This window comes from Cupressus sempervirens, chromosome 4, assembly GCF_028749045.1.
Source record: "Cupressus sempervirens isolate cs-2001-9-10 chromosome 4, ASM2874904v1, whole genome shotgun sequence".
NCBI lineage: Eukaryota > Viridiplantae > Streptophyta > Pinopsida > Cupressales > Cupressaceae > Cupressus > Cupressus sempervirens.
In genome coordinates this window covers 337,674,766-337,693,839 of record NC_143121.1, presented here as the reverse complement: position 1 = coordinate 337,693,839, position 19,074 = coordinate 337,674,766, and the positions used below count along the sequence as shown (strand labels likewise).

At 32.4% G+C, this 19,074-nt stretch overlaps 1 long non-coding RNA gene across 1 annotated transcript in view; it reads left to right on the top strand.

Moving 5' to 3' along the window:
- Positions 1 to 4,646, top strand: part of LOC149561403 (uncharacterized) — a 114,887-nt gene extending 110,241 nt beyond the window's left edge. Inside the window, exon 4 of the long non-coding RNA XR_016363433.1 lies at positions 4,489 to 4,646. This is a non-coding gene — a long non-coding RNA (uncharacterized LOC149561403). The remainder of the gene's footprint in view (positions 1 to 4,488) is intronic.
- Positions 4,647 to 19,074: the final 14,428 nt, after the last annotated feature.

The following is a 19,074-nucleotide window of genomic DNA, read 5'->3' as shown; positions in this document are numbered from 1 at the left end:
CAAGAAGGTAAACTTATTAATTTCTTTAGTGAGAAGTTGAATGATGCTAAAAGGAAGTATTCTATGTATGATCAAGAGTTTTGTGCTATTGTTCAAGCCTTGAAGAAGTGGAGACATTATTTGATTCCTAAGGAGTTTGTGTTGTATATTGATCATAAAGCTTTACAGTACTTGGGAAGTCAACATAAATTGAATCAAAGATATATGAAGCGGGTTGAATATTTGTAGAGTTTTGCATTTGTAATTAAGCATAAGAGTGGAGTTACTAATGATTGAGTAGAAGACATTCTTTGTTGACTGAAATGAAGGTTGAAGTTCTTAGTTTTTGATAAAATGAAAAAGTTGTATGATACTAACCCTATTTATTCTGAGGCATAGAGAGAGTGCAGAGCACCAAATCTAGCAGATCACATAACTGTGATGAATATTTCATTCAAGAAGGTATGTTGTTGAAAGGTATTCAATTTTGTATTCCTAGAAGTTCTATGAGAGTTAGTTTGATCAAGAAAAAGCATAGTGGTGGATTGGATGGACATTTTAGAATTGATGAGACATTGTGTTTGCTAAAGGATAAGTATTATTGGTCACAAATGTATAAGGATGTTCAAAATTTGGTGAAGAGTTGTTCCTGAGAAACCTTGGAGTGATATTAGTATGGATTTTGTTCTTAGATTATCTAAAATAGTAAAGGGGTATGATTTGTGGAGAGATTTTCTAAGATGGCTCATTTCATACTATGTAAGAAGACTTTAGATACTGAGCATGTTGATGAACTTTTCTTTAAAGAGATTATGAGATTACATGGATTACTAAGAAGTATTATTTCTGATAGAGATAGTAAGTTTTTTGGTTATTTTTGGAAAACTTTGTGGAAGAAGATGGGTACTGAGTTGAAGTTTAATTCTACATTCCATCTACATATAGATCAAAAGATAGAGGTTGTGAATAGAAGCTTGGGTAATTTGCTAAGATGTTTAGTGAGAGATAAGCCAAGTAATTGGGAAGTAGTGTTAGCACAAGCTGAGTTTGCATATAATAATTTTGTGAATAGGAATACAAGGAAGACAACTTTTGAGATTATTATAGGAATGCAGCCTAGAGGAGTATCAGATTTAAGGAATGTTGCTAGTTAAGAAAATAGAACTGCTACAAGGGAAGTATTTTCTAATTTTATGGAGTCTTCACATAAGAAAGTAAAATTGAGGTTGGAACAAAGTAATCATAAGTATAAAGAGAATGTTGATAAGTCTAGAAGACATCATGATTTTAAAGTTAGTGATGAGGTGATGGTTCATTTGAAGAAAGAAAGATTTCCTGTTGAAACATACAGTATGCTAAAGATAAAGAAGTTTGGACCTTGTAAGATTTTGAAGAAGTTTGATAGTGAAAATGCTTATGAAGTTGAGTTACCTGATGACATGGATATATCTCGTGTATTCAATGTTGCTAATTTATATAAGTACCATGAGTCAGATGATGAAGTTGTTGTATCAAAAGATCATCCTAACAAGTAGATTGAATAAGTTGAATAGATATTGGATCAAAGAGTTGGTAAAAACACAAGAGGAAAAGATTACTATGAATATTTGGTGAAGTGGAACAAAAAACCTATTGAAGATGCTTCATGGATTTCTCAATCTGAGTTGGATTTAGCTCAAGTTGTAATGTCTTAATGATTCAGGACAATCATTTCTTTTAACCCTATTCATTTGATACAGGAGCATCCTGCATTGTACTTATATCCTGTATGATTTCAATTTTCCTTTCTACCAGGTCACAATTTTTCATATTGTTGAGCTTTCAGTGGTTGTCAAGCACTTAGTTGTTGCCGAGTTCTTAGTTGCTGCCAAGTGATTCCTTTGGTTGCTGATTGATTCCTTTGGTTGTTGAGTGATCCTTTGGTTGTAGAGTGATCTTTTGGTTGCCAAGTTTTCCATGGTGCCAAGTCCTCTTTAGATGCTGAGATCATGTGGTTGCAGAGTGATCATTCAAATGTCGAGTGACAGTGTTCTATGAAGTCTTCATTTGTTGAGTAGATTGTTTGTAGTTCTAGTTTGGGCCAACCTTTCTTGACTTTAATTTTGGTATAGGTAGTTAATATTTGATGTGAGCTGACTTGAGGTTGTGCATAAATTTAATGTAAGGTTTAGATTTGTGATAGGCTGACCTGTAACCACACAAGTATTTAAGGAGGTCTAGGATTAAGTTTTAGGGAGAACTTAGAATAGTAAGGATCAGAATGTGAAGTAGGATCATTGAGGATTGTAATTGAATTATTACATGGCCATAATCTAGAAGGCCTTATAGCTAGGCATGTATGTTGATTAATTGAGGAATCAATAAAAGTGTTTTACTCTCCTTCCTCCTTTAGTTGTTCTTTTTGTTGCATTTTCACTGTGTTAACTTTTGCAAGGTGGGTGGGATAGTTGGATGTGCCTTTGGCCCTAGTTATGTCCTTCTTCCTACATAACTTTAGCATGTGGAGAACAAAAGTGGGGGCAACACTACTTTTAGATGTTAACTATGTCAATGTCTTGGTTTCAGGAAATGCAGAAGAAGGCCATAGTTCAATATGTAATCTTAATTTATATGCATAGGACATCGGGTGTAGCTAAAAAATGAAATAGGGTTACATTTTTGTTAGAGGTCTTTAATTAGTTAATTTAAGTTATAGACCATCACAAGCATTGTAACTTTGATTCTTATAGGAAAGGGTAAATTTTTTCAGCATGTGAGCAAATAAATACTTTTAATGCATTGGCTTGTTAAGGACATTCTCTCGATCATAGCAACTAGAGTTCTAACATTGACAGTGGTCTATAATTTTAAAGATATTATAGAACTATTAAAAAAATGTAAATGTGGTGCATTTTTTTAGCTTCACCTGTTGTCCATGCATATGTAATGTAGTTGCACATGCGTTTTCAATTCAGAGTGGTTGAATCTTATTTTGGATGTGAGAGAGAGAAGCCAAAGGCATAAAAGATATGCACTAGAAGATGGGAAAATAATGTCACTTTTTAGGTCTGGAACCTTTTTTTTTGTTATATTTCATAGAGAAATAATAATAAGATGTTGATATTACCTTCAAGATTAAAATTCAGAGTAAACAATTTAAGAAATTAATCATTATATTTTGATAGATAATTTTCCTTGGCAAATGGATGGCGTTGAGTAGACTATAGATATTTGAAGCAATGATCACAATGACACCTCTCTTTGGACCTAATTATAACCCTATAATCCTTTTTTAATCATGATAAATATATTACAATAACTGCTAAAACCCTACATTATTTAAAAGTAGCAGTACACCAAACACATACATATGTTCTTAACTCTTGATCATTCATGTAGTTATTATAGAACAATTATTATAATACCTTCATATTGATGAATATTTTTACTTTAAATATTATCTTATATTTAGTATAAATTTTGATTTTTATGTTCCAGATCTCTCAATAAATTATAGTGATCATTTAATCACCTCATTGTTTTTTCTAGTCTTGATGCTATCTTTCACATATTTGGTTCCAACTCTCATGTGTATATGATATAGCTTTTTCTATTAGGTTACTAAATATAGAAATATCATTCCATTTTTATGTGCTTCTCATTTACTACTTTCATCATTAAAATACAGGTATTGCTTCTGTAATACCAATGATATTTGGAATTTTTCTTTTTTCAAAATTTTATATAGCAGGTTTTTTTCATTCCTTAATCTGATCTCTAGTGTCTTGAGTATTTTCTTAGATTGTTGTTTCCTATTATGTCTCTAAAGACACACACTCTTGTTGAATCTATGAATAATTGTTAGTTCATGATTGTATATTATAGTTGATAACAATAAATCTTGAGCCTATATGCATCTATTTATGACTTTATTGTGCAGGCATTTCAATTAATCTATCATATGCTTTGGTGTCATTTATAACTACTTAGATGTATATTATACCAAATATAACGTTAGAACATAGATGTCCCATGGAAGGTAACATGATTCTTTATTATGGCATAGATTATTTATATTCATCTTTTGGTCTCATTTAATAGTCTTCTCTTCAATGATACCTTCATCCTCAAACTTGGTGACATATTGTCAAATAGTGGTCTTGCTTGAATAGACCCCATGATTGTTATGCTGCAACATCACTAAATGTGTGCTTCAGTTATGGTCCAATGTGGGGGATTGAAATCTTTGTAGGATGCATTTTTTCTCTAAGTTGTGCTAAATCTTTAAGAGGCTATTGACATTGTTTCACATGTCATGGGGTAAGGTTGGACAACCTTCTTAAGATTTTTCTTTTAGGACATGATTCATGTTAGATTGGATCTACTTTTTAAATTCTACATTGTTTCCAAGTGTGTGGTAGAGTTATGGGTTGCCGGGAAGAATTGACTTAATTGTTTAATATTTATAAAGATAGAATATGTGACACTTTTCTAATGGATTTTTAAATATGTATATTTTTTAATGTGTAGGTTATTTCCTCCAGCCAACTCCTGCTTCCCCACATTTATAGCAACTTATGTGTTTAGGTATAACATTATGTCTCATATTGCATTTTTCTTATAGTTATGACTTTCCTGACACAACATTATTCAATAAAATATTTTATAAATGCTCTTGTTAATGATAATATTATGTCTCATATAGTTAAGTGATATGTCTAATATTATAATGTCCAACTCTGTTAAATCTAATTTGAAGGAGCAAATGAAAAAGGTGCCCTACTTCATAATCAAAGACTAATAGCTTCATAGCAAAATACTTTGCTAAATGTGGAATATAGAAGTCAATATGTTTTTCATGGTAATTTTAAAGTTTTAAACCTTGGTCAAATGCTATATTTATAACTCTTTATTATGTTTTAGAATGATCACAAATTCCTATTTCAATGGGGAAATAAATTCCATATAAAGTGGTTGATTGATTTCTCTGAATCAATAAAAAGGTAATTTATCTAAGGTGTTTTAGAAACAGATAAACCATGGATATGAAACAAATCATTTTACAAAAATTGGTGAAACTCAAAACTTGAAAAAATAAATTAAAGCTTGCTTGAGCTATAAAGGAAGTAGAGAGAGGCAATGAGCCACGAAGAGTCTTTTTATTTGGAGGCACTATAGTTAAGATGATGCAAAGCAATGATTTCCATTGATTTCTATTGATGGATTCCCCAAAAAAATCATCCTTTTTCCTCTCAATCTCTCAAGCATTTCAGTGGCATCAAACCTTGAGCACAATCAACCACAACTTCTAAAAATGTGTTAATCTCAGATTGGTTTTGACAACTGAGTGACAACACTCTTAGTCATTTTCATAATGTATGTCAAGTGATAAGAGAAAGCTAAGAAATTAGTGCAAGCCAAGTGATCAAAGCATGTCTAGCATTAGTTGCTAGACAATACATTTCGAGTAATATACTTAGACAATTCCAAGAACTAGTATGTGTTGAGAAGATAGTGTGGGTTGAGCCACTCATGAGCCGAGTAAACAAAATATGCAGAGTCATTGAGAAGACAAGTTATAACATTGAAGATGTAATGGATGTTGAGCATAAGATCCTTCAAGTGTTGAGTAAATGGTTTTGTTCATAGTTGTTTGTAATGGCACAAAATACTATGTAAACCATTTTTGGGCTAACTTGAGGATTTTTTTATGATTCTAGAAGATATATACAAAGGTATGTTATGAACCCCTATGCAGTTTATACAAGCAATCAGATTAGGGAATGTTGTAAGTGGAAAAATGGGTGAATCACAATCATTGATTCCTACCTAACCTTAGCTCACCTAAATCTTCTTAAGGAAGGAAAATCCTAAAGAGTTTGAGTGTGTGGGTGAGAAGAGAAGGGTGAATGCTAAGTACAAAGAGAGCATTCATGGTGTCTATGAAGGTTATTATCATGATATAATTGTAGAATAAATTAGAGAGAACAAAAAAGAGTAGTTAAAGGATAAAAGTGATGCATTTAATAAGGAGGATCAAGTACACATCTAAAAAGAGAAGATCTTATATCTAGCAGAGAGGTGCTAATTGAAGGATCAATTTCGAAACATTTTAATAGGTGAATTAGTGAAAATCTCTTAATAGAGTAGCCTTGATAGGTTTCAAGTCTTACTAGACTTTTATGTAAATCTCTTAACCAAGTACTTGTTTTATTGCAAGTTTAAGTCCTCTAACAAGGCACACTTCTAGCAGGGAGTATAAATCCTTTAACAGGGTGAGATCTAACTATCTTTGTGAGCCTTTTTATAGGGCATACGTATCATAGGGTAGATCATAATTTATGGTCAAACTTATTGTAACCATCATTGGCTATAGATTACAGTTGCAACATTCAAGATTTGTGAGTGTCATCCCCACTCCAATTTTACCTTCTCATTAGAGGGTTTCTAGGTAACAAAATTATTGCGTCAAGTATTATTCACTTTCATCTTATGGATGAACATGTGTAGCTAGCTATTTCATTTGCATGCAAATTGTGAGACAGATGTGTGGTGAATGTTTTTATGGTTGAAGTTTTGAAGTACTAATTCACCCCCTCCCCCTTTCAAAGTCTATTTTCCCAGTTTTTAATTCTTACAAAATTAGCCAATTATATCAATTAGAAATGTTTATAAATAGTGCATCTCAATGCCACTTATAATGATCACAAACAATGAAGTTGAAAGAAATAAATATAAGAGTTTGAAATGCTAAAATACTTTGGTAGATACAAATTTTCTTGCTGCCATCTCAATTTAGTGTAATCTGAATCATTTTGGTCATTACCCCTACAATTAAAATCTTGGCTCATGTAGGTGCATTCTTCATTTGGATAAAATGGGTATGAATCATCATGTACCCATCTTCCTAAATATAAATCACACTCTAACTAAAAATATGTGCCCTATCATATATCAACACAATACCATATGGGTATGATACACAAATTATACCACAAGTAGATGAGCACACAAACATAAAAATGAATCACCCTTATGCTGATTTAGATCCTAAAACAGTCTTGCACTTGTTTGAGAAAGACATTTTTTCACAAGTGTACACCATTGTTGATACCATCCCAAACACACAATTAGCTACCTTTTAGCCCAATATTTAGCCAATCATTGGTAATCAAATGTCTCAGTTAGATTATGATACTTTTGTTAGAATGCCCATAAGTATGCCAGAGGTTACTCTCTTTAATCTACCAGGAAACATGAATATGAGGAGCACCTTCTTGGTAAGACATTATGCTAATTCAGTAAGGTGCCAGATCATCTAAAGGATGTCATGTTGGTTGAATGATAAAGAAGAGATTGGAATGAAAGAAAGTGTTGGTACACTAGTAAATTTGAACCCAATTTTTGAGCAATTTCAGTCAAAAATTTGAGGCAGGTTCGTCATTATTTTTCTTGTCAAAATTTTGGCCAAATTGAAGGTTGGTCAAAATTCTGACAAATACATTCGTCAAAATGTTTTTGTTCCAATTGAACCAAAAAAAATTTGACAAATGTATTCATTGAAATTTTGACCAACCTATAATTTGGTCAAAATTTTGACAAGAAAAATAGCAATGAACCTGGCTCAAAATTTTGACCAAAATTGGTCAAAAACTGGGTCCAAATTTAGTAGTGGTAAGTTTTAATGAGAACTTGATGTAATATTGATTTGATTGTTTATATAATTTGATAAGTATTGAGATCATATATAAGCAAGTTATGTTGGTTACTAAAGAAGAATAGAAGTTGTGAAGTGTGAAGACAAAGAAATAATGAGTTGCACCAAGCTAGATAGTGAGGTCAATAAATGAAGAACTAATAGTCACTGGGCAAATGTTGAGTAAGTGAAGGGTGAATAGTGCTAACTGAGAAAGAATGATGTTAATCAAGCTTAGTATTGACTAAGTGAGTGTAGTCTTAACCAAGCTAGGGAAAGATGAACAGTTTCTAGAAGAATCAATTGAAGGCTAACATTTTATGAAAATATTGATTGATTGAGAAGTTTCTAAGGTAAGGATGATTTTTTTAATGAGATCTCTGGCTAGAGAAATTCAAAGAAGATTTGATGATGGAGATATATAGATTATAAAAGGAGCTCAAAGTTTAAGGATAAAACATGTTGACTGAGTGTCTAGATTAAAATATATCTTAGCTAGAAGATGATTGGATAGTTTTGATTAAGTGGAAAAATGTTGGAGAATCTGGTTAAGAAGAAATAACCTATCTATCTAAGGGATGAATGATATGTTCATTTTTTTTTATCAAATTGATGTTGTAATTCATAACCAAAGGGTAACTAAGTGAAGTAGCATTGTGAAATATAGCAAAAGAAGTGTAGATTTGATGTTACGAGTGGATTAACCAGAAGACAAATATTGAGATAAATGGAGATCTAAAATAGAAAAGGTATTTGTATTATTTATTAGAATATCATTTCATTGTTACTCTCTAATAATTATAGTAGAAAATATCTTAACTGGTGAACGTAACAATCTTATAAGCAAATCCATTTTAAGGTGGCATTCCTTTGAATGTTTGTAAGACCTTTATAGTAGGCTACTCGATTGAGGAGTGATAAAGTCTAGATGATCTTTGATGGAAATCCCCAAATAGGGTCATATTAACAATGTCCATGTAACCTTTAACTAGGCTGGCTCCTAGTCAAGCTCACTTTATAAGAGTGAAAATTATGGGTTACTGGTCCTAGATGGTTTCTACCTTAACATGGATTTCATATTAAGAATTGTTGTGTCAAAATGTGTGGATGATTGTGTTTCTTGTTTATTTGATATCTCATGTTTATTGTTACAACTCATTAGGTGAGGTTAATGAAGTTTTTAGTTTACTCTAATACTTGATATATAAGTTGTGATGTGGAGCCTAATTAAACTCAAAGGTTTACTTGGCGTGGTTTCCCCCATATTATTTCCATGATAATTTAGGGATAGTGCCCCTTGTGGGGTCCTGGGGTAGCACCCTATGTGTAGTCCCTATCATAGAATAGGGTGGAGTTGAGGAGCAATGACCCCACAAAGGTTTATGGGGCTAGCACTTCTAAAACCAAAAATGAGACTACTATTGTAAAGGCGTTGGCTATTATTTTTCTATTGGACATCTTATTCTAGCCCTAATTTTGTAAGCAACAAAAGCTTGTATAAAGTATCTTAGGGTTAGGGATTTCATAATGTATAATGATATTATAGCTTCTTATAGCAGTATTGAGCTATAAGTGATTGCATAGTGTAATCATTGGATAATAATAATATTGGACTTGTTGTTGGTGGATGTAGCCCAAGGATTGGGTGAACCACATTAAATCCTTATGTCTTTGTTCTCTTATGTGCAATTTATTATTTTATCATATTGGTTATATTTGCATGTAACTATTATTTCTATCTATGGTTAATCCTAACATCAGATAATAATTTACTTGTAAATATTGAATTGAATATTATTTTGAATTTAAGATTTGCTACCAAGATTTTTAAATAGAACTTTAGGTTGTTAACTTTATGAAATTGTTATTAAAGACTTAAGGATAATCTATCCTTAGTATTCATACAACTATTTGGTTTAGTATCCACATGAAGAGTTTACATCACATTGTTGTAGATGAAGTTTTAATTTTATGAAGAGTTGAAGGAATATCATTCATTGCATGTAACCAAGGTCTACCCAAAAGTAGGTTGTAATTAAGAGGTTTGGGCATGACATGAATGGGTGTATTCAAAATAACAAGACCTAAATTGATAGGTAAAGTGATGAAGCCTAAGGATTTCTTATAAATATTATCAAATCCATGTATAAGCACATTATTAGGTTTGATGTTTGAAATATTGACTTTAATTTCTTTGAGCATGTACATACTACAAACATTAATCTCAAACCTATTATCAGTTAGGGTTTTATTAATGAGGTTACCATTTACTAGGATGTCATGCCCAAAACTTGAAGGCAAAAACACACACAATTTTTTTTTTTGAATTAATAATTAAACATGCCCTAGGTTTGAAATGATTGATAATAGTTTTAGTACAGGTTCTTTACTTTTCGTCTTAAGGTTATAAACATGAGGGCGATTACATTATTAAGATTTGAAAACTTTAGTTATAAGATTTATATCGATAAGCTTATTTAACTTTCAACAACAAGAAAACAATTATTTAAATGACAAAGCAATTGTATTCGAGTTTAGATTTATTGAAAATGTATAATCAAAATCAACTATAACTTCTTAGACAATAATCAATTTACAACCCAATCGATATTGAAAAGTCACTTTAAGGAAAAACAATTTAACTAGAATTCAAACTGAATATATGTGTATCAAATTGATTACTTTAACCTTTCAACTATAAAACCACTTAATCATTTTAACAGTAATCTTCATTAAATTTTTTTTAAAAAAGAAACTTTAAGTAAAAATAACACTAAACTATCAAATTTAACTATCATAAGTCCTAATTAATCATAATATAATACTAATGCTAAACTATACTAAATAATTTATACACTCAGACTAACTATCAATAACATGATAACGACGAACTAAAGCACAACATATAAATTAAATTAATTATACAACTATTTGATTTAAAGCAAAACTAAAGTAAAATTATTGACATAATAAAAGAAAAAATAACTTAACTAGAATTAACACTAAAATTCCAATCTTAACCTATACTATCAAAATTATTACTTAAACTAACATAATTAAAATGAACTAACTACGATTAAGCAAAAATACTAAACTATAATCATAAACTTAAAATAAACAAACTAACCTATACTAACACAACTTATTACTTAACAAATTAAGATTACATTTTACACTAACTATTAGAAGATGTTAATAAGGAAACTTAAATTAAATAAATAACAATTTAAAAATTAACATTATTAATCAAATGACAAAACAAAAATAATCTAACATCTAACCAAATTTATTAACAAATGAACTAATATAAAACTAAACTAAAATAACATATCAACTTAACTACTAAATTACCCACCACATCCAATACTACTTCCTTCAAACCCTATGCGCTGACCTGTCCATCCCATCTATGCGCTCTATCCCCAAGCGCTGACAAAGGGTACGAGTCAGGTCTATCCCCCACTGCGCAAGGCAGAGCCTACCAAGGACTAGACGCAAGGTAAGGTGGGGATATAAGTTTCTTATTTGAAAAACAAACAAACCTTTAAATCAGTCCCATCCCAAAGTAAAGGCCTACGTCCCAAGGTGGATGTGAGCAAGTCTTCCAAGAGAGCGCTTAGGAATGCGAGAAACTACGCTTGCCTCCAATGCTGACCTAAGGAGAGGGGGATTCGTACCCCACCTAAAGCATTAAACTAAAACAACTTGCCCACCTATCCGTGCACTTCCTAAGCATTTTCTTTCTTTCCAAATTGCACTCTGCCCAAGGGGAGGTCATGCGTTGTCAAGATAAAAAGGTATGAGAAGAATTAAAAAGGTAAATTTTAAACAGTGTCATGCCAAAGGAAATCAATCCATGGACAAGACAACCTGCGAAATTCTATGGAGGGGAAATAGGGTGATGTCACCCTGAGCAAAATTAATGACTTGATTAATTTAAAACTTGCCCAAGCCCATTTCAAGAGCTGGCGCCAACTAAGGAGGAGTTAAAGCAAAGTTAATTTGGTGAGGGATAGGATACTAAGATATTTATTATATTAGTTTAAAATTATGTTTACACCATTTCTAATATCATTATTATTCTAAATTAATTTTACAAGCCTTAACATATGTTTCAAAAGAGGATATTTAAAAGAATATTCTCTGCTCCAAAACAAGAATTATTACATTCTCTCATACAAACTCCAGCATCTTGTAGGTGGATTATTTGATAATTTGTCTACTCTCTCTCTCTCTCTCTTGAAACTTAATGTATATTTTTCTTTTGCAACTATATTACCACAATAGGTGTTTGCATTCTCTTATAAATTTCTAGTTTATCATCTCCATGAACCTCAAATGGCCATGCATTTCAATGAAACCACATTACATGAAATAACCATCTACGTATTCATTTAACTATCTAATAAAACTGATGGATCAATATAATGACTAAACTAGTCTTAAGGCAATTGAGAAAATAAGAGATCAAAATGATAATGCTCCATTCCTTTTGAAAGGAGTATCAAAATACACAAAGTTATTTCTCTATCATGTTTCAATTTTAGCTTGGATCTCTTGACATAATTCTTCCTACATGTTCTTGCAAATTTATTTTCAACACAATGAACCATGAACTAAATCATTTCAAACTTGATAAAGACACCATACATTTACATGGATTAGCAACATCTCTCTCTACAGTCCATATGAATAGAGGCATCACCACACATCACAAATTGAATCATGTATAATTGAACATCATTGTTGCATCTTATCTTTGATACACATTCATATGACAACATAGAATACGAAAATTTTAAGAGAAGTAAATTTACTCAATCACTTATTTTATTATCAACCTGATTCAAGGCTCATCCGAGAAAGAATCAGGAAGAAAACCCGGCTTCGTTGCCATATATAATAAGGTTTAAAAAATACAATTTACAATAGGATCTCAATCCCAATTTTCAATAATTTTATCAAATTTTCTTCATGATCATAATCAAGGAGTTTGTAATGTCTTCTAAATCTCATTTCAAGAACCATGGAGGAAACCAATAACTGATAGGGTGACAACCAAGCAGAACCAAAAGAACATCAAGCATGCATAATCATACATGGTTTACACAATAAGATTCATAGTGAATCAAGACTAGGGAGAGGTGGATTCTTCCAACTGGAGAAGTCAAACACAACACCAAATCAAATGCCCAATCGGGGCCAATAACCAAGAACTTCCGTTCTTCCATTTAAACTTGCCATACTCATACTAGGTTTGTGCTGACGGGTAGGGGCCCATAACACCCTACCCTTTATCCCTCTTCTCATCCTGAGAAGAGACTCTACACAGGTTGGAGTCCAACTAAACAGACCTCTCCCAAAATTGGTCACTTCTGCCCTCTCTTAGGGTGAGTAATACCAAAACACCCATGCAAGGAAACTCAAAATTGCAAACATAAACAAGAAAGGAAAACAACCAAAATAACAAGGTTTACAAATTTTCCCAACATACCCACAACCATACAACAGTAAAACAACAACAAGGTAACAAGAACATGAAACAAAACATAAAAACTGAATAAGGGAGATGGGAGTTTCCTACCTTCACAAAGAGGTAATGGCAATGAACCAATTTGAGTAGAGTATCCCTCCTTCCTTCAAGCTTCAAGAAATCTTCTCTAAATGTAGAGATTGGGTAACCCAACCACTAGACCAAGGAAGGCCTCTAAATAAGCCTCCAACTCAACCACCCAAAAGAAGCAATAACTATCTCCACCCACTTAGCCACTCTAGAAACTCCTAACACAACCTACACCATGGTTAAACCCTAAAAGGAGGTGGGGTAAGACAACTCATGACAACCACTTGCAATTTTCGCACAAAGGCAAAAAGGGGACTTTTGTGTGACCTCAAAAGTCAAAAAAAGGGGCTTAGAGGTTGGAAAAGACCCCTAACCCATACCCATACCCTTTAGTTAGAATAAAAACATGTTAAAAGCCTTATGAAAGAGGTTTAGAGACAAAATAAAATCTAGGAATAAAATATGTCCCTCTAACAACTCTAACTAGCAAATTAAGCACATAAACATTTTACGAGTGTCAAGCGACACTGAAAAAGCATAATTACGAACAATAGGGTTTCCAAATTTTAGCACATGGAGATCAGTTTTGTTCCTCCGTAGGGTTTCTCAGCGAAATATCTGCACACTCATTGCACACATCAGTAGTCCCGTAAAATCACATGTATATAAACGTATATGTATCAGAAATTTTCAAAATTTAAAACATACATTAATAAAGTTTCTTCTCCCTTCATAATTCTTAACCATTTGAAATATCGTAAATCAAATCTCAATCCTACATCTACTGATTTCGTCAACATACATATACATGAACATTAAATGACAATCATCAAATATATCTGGAAATCACATCACACAACATGAAATAATAAAATATGTTCTAAGCATCAGATAATGTCTCGACATCTCGAGTCGCGGATAACAAAATAAGAGTAATATATCACTATGCTACGATGGGTCAGGGCGAGGCCTCACATAGGACAACTACCATAAGAGCATCAAAGTGATCCTAAATCTCTTTAAGAGTTAAATCATCTTGAGTAAACATAATTCAAGATAGGTTTAGGATAGCATTCATGAATTACAAAAAGACATTGATATTATCTTTCTTAGGAGGTGGAGTTGGAAGAGTGGCTAAATATTTTTTAAGGCTTCATGATATGTAGGTGATGTTTGAAAAAGTTCCCATAGAGAAATATTGGTGGTGGTTTTTGTTAACCTCATAATGGTTTTTGACACTTGAGTGCCGATACACTTAACCACTTTCTATATTGGAGCTGAGTACACCATGTATGCCAAGCCACAACATGAGCTAAGTCAGGAAAGACTTCAGGTGCCGAGTGATCTTCAAATGCCGAGTAGCCTTCAGGTGTCGAGTGAAGATCAGGTGTCGAGTGAAGTTCAAGTGCCGAATGACTTTCGGTGCCAAGCATGATACAAGTGTCGAGTGATATTTAAGTGTCGAGTGATAGATGATGCCAAGCAATATGGAAATGCAACAGGAGCCGAGTAAGCCAGTTTGTTATTAGTGCTGAGCATCTGGAATCAGCAAGTGCTGAGTAACACAGAATGCACATATGAGTTTGTAACTTCATTGATTCATATGTAAACTGTTTTCATGGCCGACATATGACGAATCTCGAAGGATTAAATGATAAGATCGAATATTTTGTATTTCTTATGCAATCTACATGCAGCCAATAAGAAAAATGGAGAAGACATGCAACCAATAAGAAAAGTGCAAGGAATGAGTGGGAAGAAAAGATTCAATATGGATCGTAGATCCATGCCTAACCCTAAGTCTTCAAATGTCTTTATAAGGAAGATGAAATATCATTAGAAAAAGAAGTGGATGTGCAAGGGTGTGGAAGGAAAACTATTTCAGAGTAAAGAGTATCAAATCTTAGAGGATCAAGATCAGAAAAAGCAGATCAAGTGCCTGTATTCAGCAAACGAAGGATTGTAAGCTATCAAGTTTATTGTACCTAATACTCTCTAGCAATTGTATTAGAATGAAACTCCTATGGTGATAGGTTAGCTTAACAACTATTTTGTAGATCCTTTAAATAGGCAATTAAATCTTTTAACAGGGTGACACTTCATGTAAAGTGTTTGTAAATCCTTTAACCAGGTCACTATTGATACAGTGTAAAGCCTTTAATAGGGCAGATCATCATAAGTGGTCAAACATTATTACTGCAGTGATTTTGTGGGTATCATCCCCACCCCAGTTTTACCTTCTTATTTTTGGAGGGTTTCTAGGTTACCAATATCTCAAGTGTTATGTGGTGATGCTTATGTGCTTCTCAAAATGGTTTGATATGTTTATATGCATGCAATTTACTTTCAGTTAAAAAGTTTTAATGATCGAAATACATGTATTATGTAATTATGCAACAAAATCATATTCCATTGCATGATTTTGAGAAAGACAAGGTGGTGGAGAAAGAATAGGTTGTGAAGGTGGGAGAGTTGTAGGTTAGGGATTATTTTGTATACAGTTGGTATGAGACACCACATGATAATACAAAATAATACTTGGTTCCCTCTTAAGACTTATGGAAGGACAACCTTCATAGGCGATGAGAGGATTATTAAGAGGTTGATAAATATTGACCACATTAACTTGATGAAGCTCTTGATTGTTCAAAAGATTATGACTAGAAGAGATAGAATTAAGGATATTTATGGTATCCTTGTATTCCAAGGAATCCTTAGAATAAGGTGTATGAATTTCCATTAATTTTTCATCTCTGCTAGGACAAAATATGTCATTAAAATGAAAGTAAGTTTTAAGAGAAGAAGAGTCATGTTGAAAAGAAAAGGTATCAATTGTGTTATCTTCTTTATGAGGAAGAGAAAGGTCAACACTATCTTCTAGAGATTAATTCCAAATAGTAGAATCATCCAAGGGTGGAAGAGAACACATATCTGGAGAGGAATATTTATACGTATCAAAAGTCCCACTCCAAATAGTAGTATTATCATGACTAAATAGATTTGGATCGTGAACATCTTTGAAAAGACAAGCCTCAATAAAAGAACACACTTTGGTATCATCATATGCATGAAATGGAAAATGTTGAATGTGTGGAAGATTTTTTTAACATTAAGATAACCACCACATTGAAATAAAATGTAATGAATATTAAATTAATGCAATCTAAGAATGTATGATGTAATTTTTTTTTGTATTTTCACAATGCAAATAAATGAAAATGATATAAAATAAAAAGGAGATATAAATGCCACTAATTCACACAATAAAATGCATAGTAGATCTAACTCCAAAATGAAACAAAGGAGGGAAAGTGTAGGGTTCACCAAAATAAGGTAAATGCCCAATAAAAGGAAGCAATCTACCTCCAATACAAAAAGTGAACAAGTCAGGCTCATCAAAATGTTTAGTGAAATTGATGAAAAATAAGAGAGATATCAAGAGAGAAGGATCAAACTCCAAGAAAGAGATATAAGATGTTAGGTTCACAAAAATATTTAGATGAAAAATGGAACCACTCAATAGGATAAGGCCTCTACTTCATAGTAACATTTAATACAAGAGAAAGAGGGGCTTCCAAGCATAACTCTCAATATAACCTAAGTATATAAAGGGATGACAATGCTAAACCCAAATTATATCAAGGAAGTATGTAAGAAATTCCTCTTTCATGCAATGTGGGGTTTGACTAAAGATATGTAAATGTGCAATTTAGCTAATTGATTTAATGAGAAGTATAATATAGCTCTAGGTGCTAAGTATAAGAAATAAACCTAATCAAAATTTGAAAAAAGATCTAGACTAAAAAGTAAAATGAATGATAAAGTAATCACCTTGAAATGTGTAGAGGAATGCCTTTTCACTCTAAATATCATGGATATGAACCTATGAAGGAACTTCTAACTATGGATTCATGGTCACAATAGAAAACCCATAAAATGTGGTTTTTCTCAGGGCCTCAAGAAGTTGTCAACCCAGTGCAACATGTTCTATGTGTTTTAGCTTGAAGTCATTGTTATCCCTCAACACAACAATAAAGTTGATCCGACACCTTTGAAAATGGTCTAGTGAATATTTTTAAAAATCCATTGTCATAATTTTTCCATCATGGTCTTGCACATAGATAAACTTGTTTATTTTGCATTGTGTGGATGAGGGCTTGCCTTGGTCAATCCATAGATTGAGGAATAAACCTAGAAATTTAAATATAAATGTGTGAAGGAAAGGAAGAAAATTGTGAGAATTCATCTTTCTTTTAGGAAACCTTGTCAATAAGGATTTACAATTCTTGTACATTCTAGAGGTTGAATTTATAGTGAAGGATGTAGGAAATCCACACAAATATAATAGATCTATGAAAAACACATCATGGAGACATGGATGTAAATGTGCATAGATGAAGAAAATGATAAATTCCTCAATATAGATCTCCTCTCTTTATGGCCAAAAAAGTGATAGATCTTGAAGACAAAATTCTCACAAAGCATCCTTTAATCTTGAATGCTTGAAATCTCTTAAGACATATGCTAGCTTGAGAGTCCTCAGGTGTGTAATGATGCCTTGTGATGTGTTCTAATGTGAAAATGAGCTACCTAGCCTTTCTTTTATACTATTGTTTAGGCTAAAAAACAAACTAATTTGATTGGATCACTCGATTATTAAAATTAATTCACAAATAATAAATTGGCCCTAAGACTCAATGTCTTTGAGGAACATGTTGACCTATGTCAAAATAGTCCATAATGAGTCAACTTTAATCAACCTATTCCTCCCAAATTGACCCAATTCTCCAAGCTGACCTATTCCCAAATCATCTAAACAAAGAGAGCTACATAGGGTCTCAAAAACTGTGATGATGAGAGGAAGAGTTTATAGAGAATCAATCCATATATGGTCCATAAGGTCACTAAAGTATGGCTGCTAAAAGGTTTTACAAAGTGAGTGTGTCCATTTTAAGATGGAACATCATTGGGTTTCATTTTCTCTCCCCGTTTCCTTCTTGAGGGAGCATCACTCAATCAAGGCTCTCATTTTCCTCAAGACTAAGGAAACTCAACTGCTTTGTAAATTCTTCATGTCATCTATTTATTTGAAACATCTTCTAAATACTATTTTCAAAACTGTTTCAAAGAGGGGGGAAATGTAGACACCCAAATCTAATTAAATAATTAAGCAATCCTATTTAGTTATCTTCTAGGGAATTATTAATTAAATATTTAACATTTAATAATAAATTATGTCATTCCTATAGTTGATTAACTATAGTCTAATTAATATACCAATATCTTGACCCATTCTAAGTGGCCCACTTAATTAACTAATCAAACTTGGTTGATTAAGTGACCCACTTTATATTCCTATAAATCGCATTTGCACCCTAATCACTTTCTAATGGAAACCTAATCAAACCATAATCATTTGAACAATTTTAAATATGAGGATTAAGAAATCATAATCCAAACCCAACTAAATTCTTGTCACATCATCCCACTTCCCAACCCAAATGAATTTATTGTCAACCTTAACTTCTCTTACACAAGCCTTATACACTTCATCCATCTCTTAGAACTTTTTCCCCTTTACATTCCTAAAAATGGTTTCATTTCCTTTAAAATCATAATCCCCTCTCAAGCTCTCTCCTTGTGACACTTGTCCCAAGGTTATGCATTTGAGAAAGTGTAATCCATGTGATCTCCCCTTCTTGCATCTTGTCTACTCTTAATGAATTACCAATATTCCATCTTGAATGTTCTTTTTTGCCCTTTTTTTCCTATAAATTTAACCCTTGTCCCTTCACAAATCAGCCACAATCATATGCAAAGTTACCATGCTCTTTTAAAGAGAAAATTTGTCATCCAT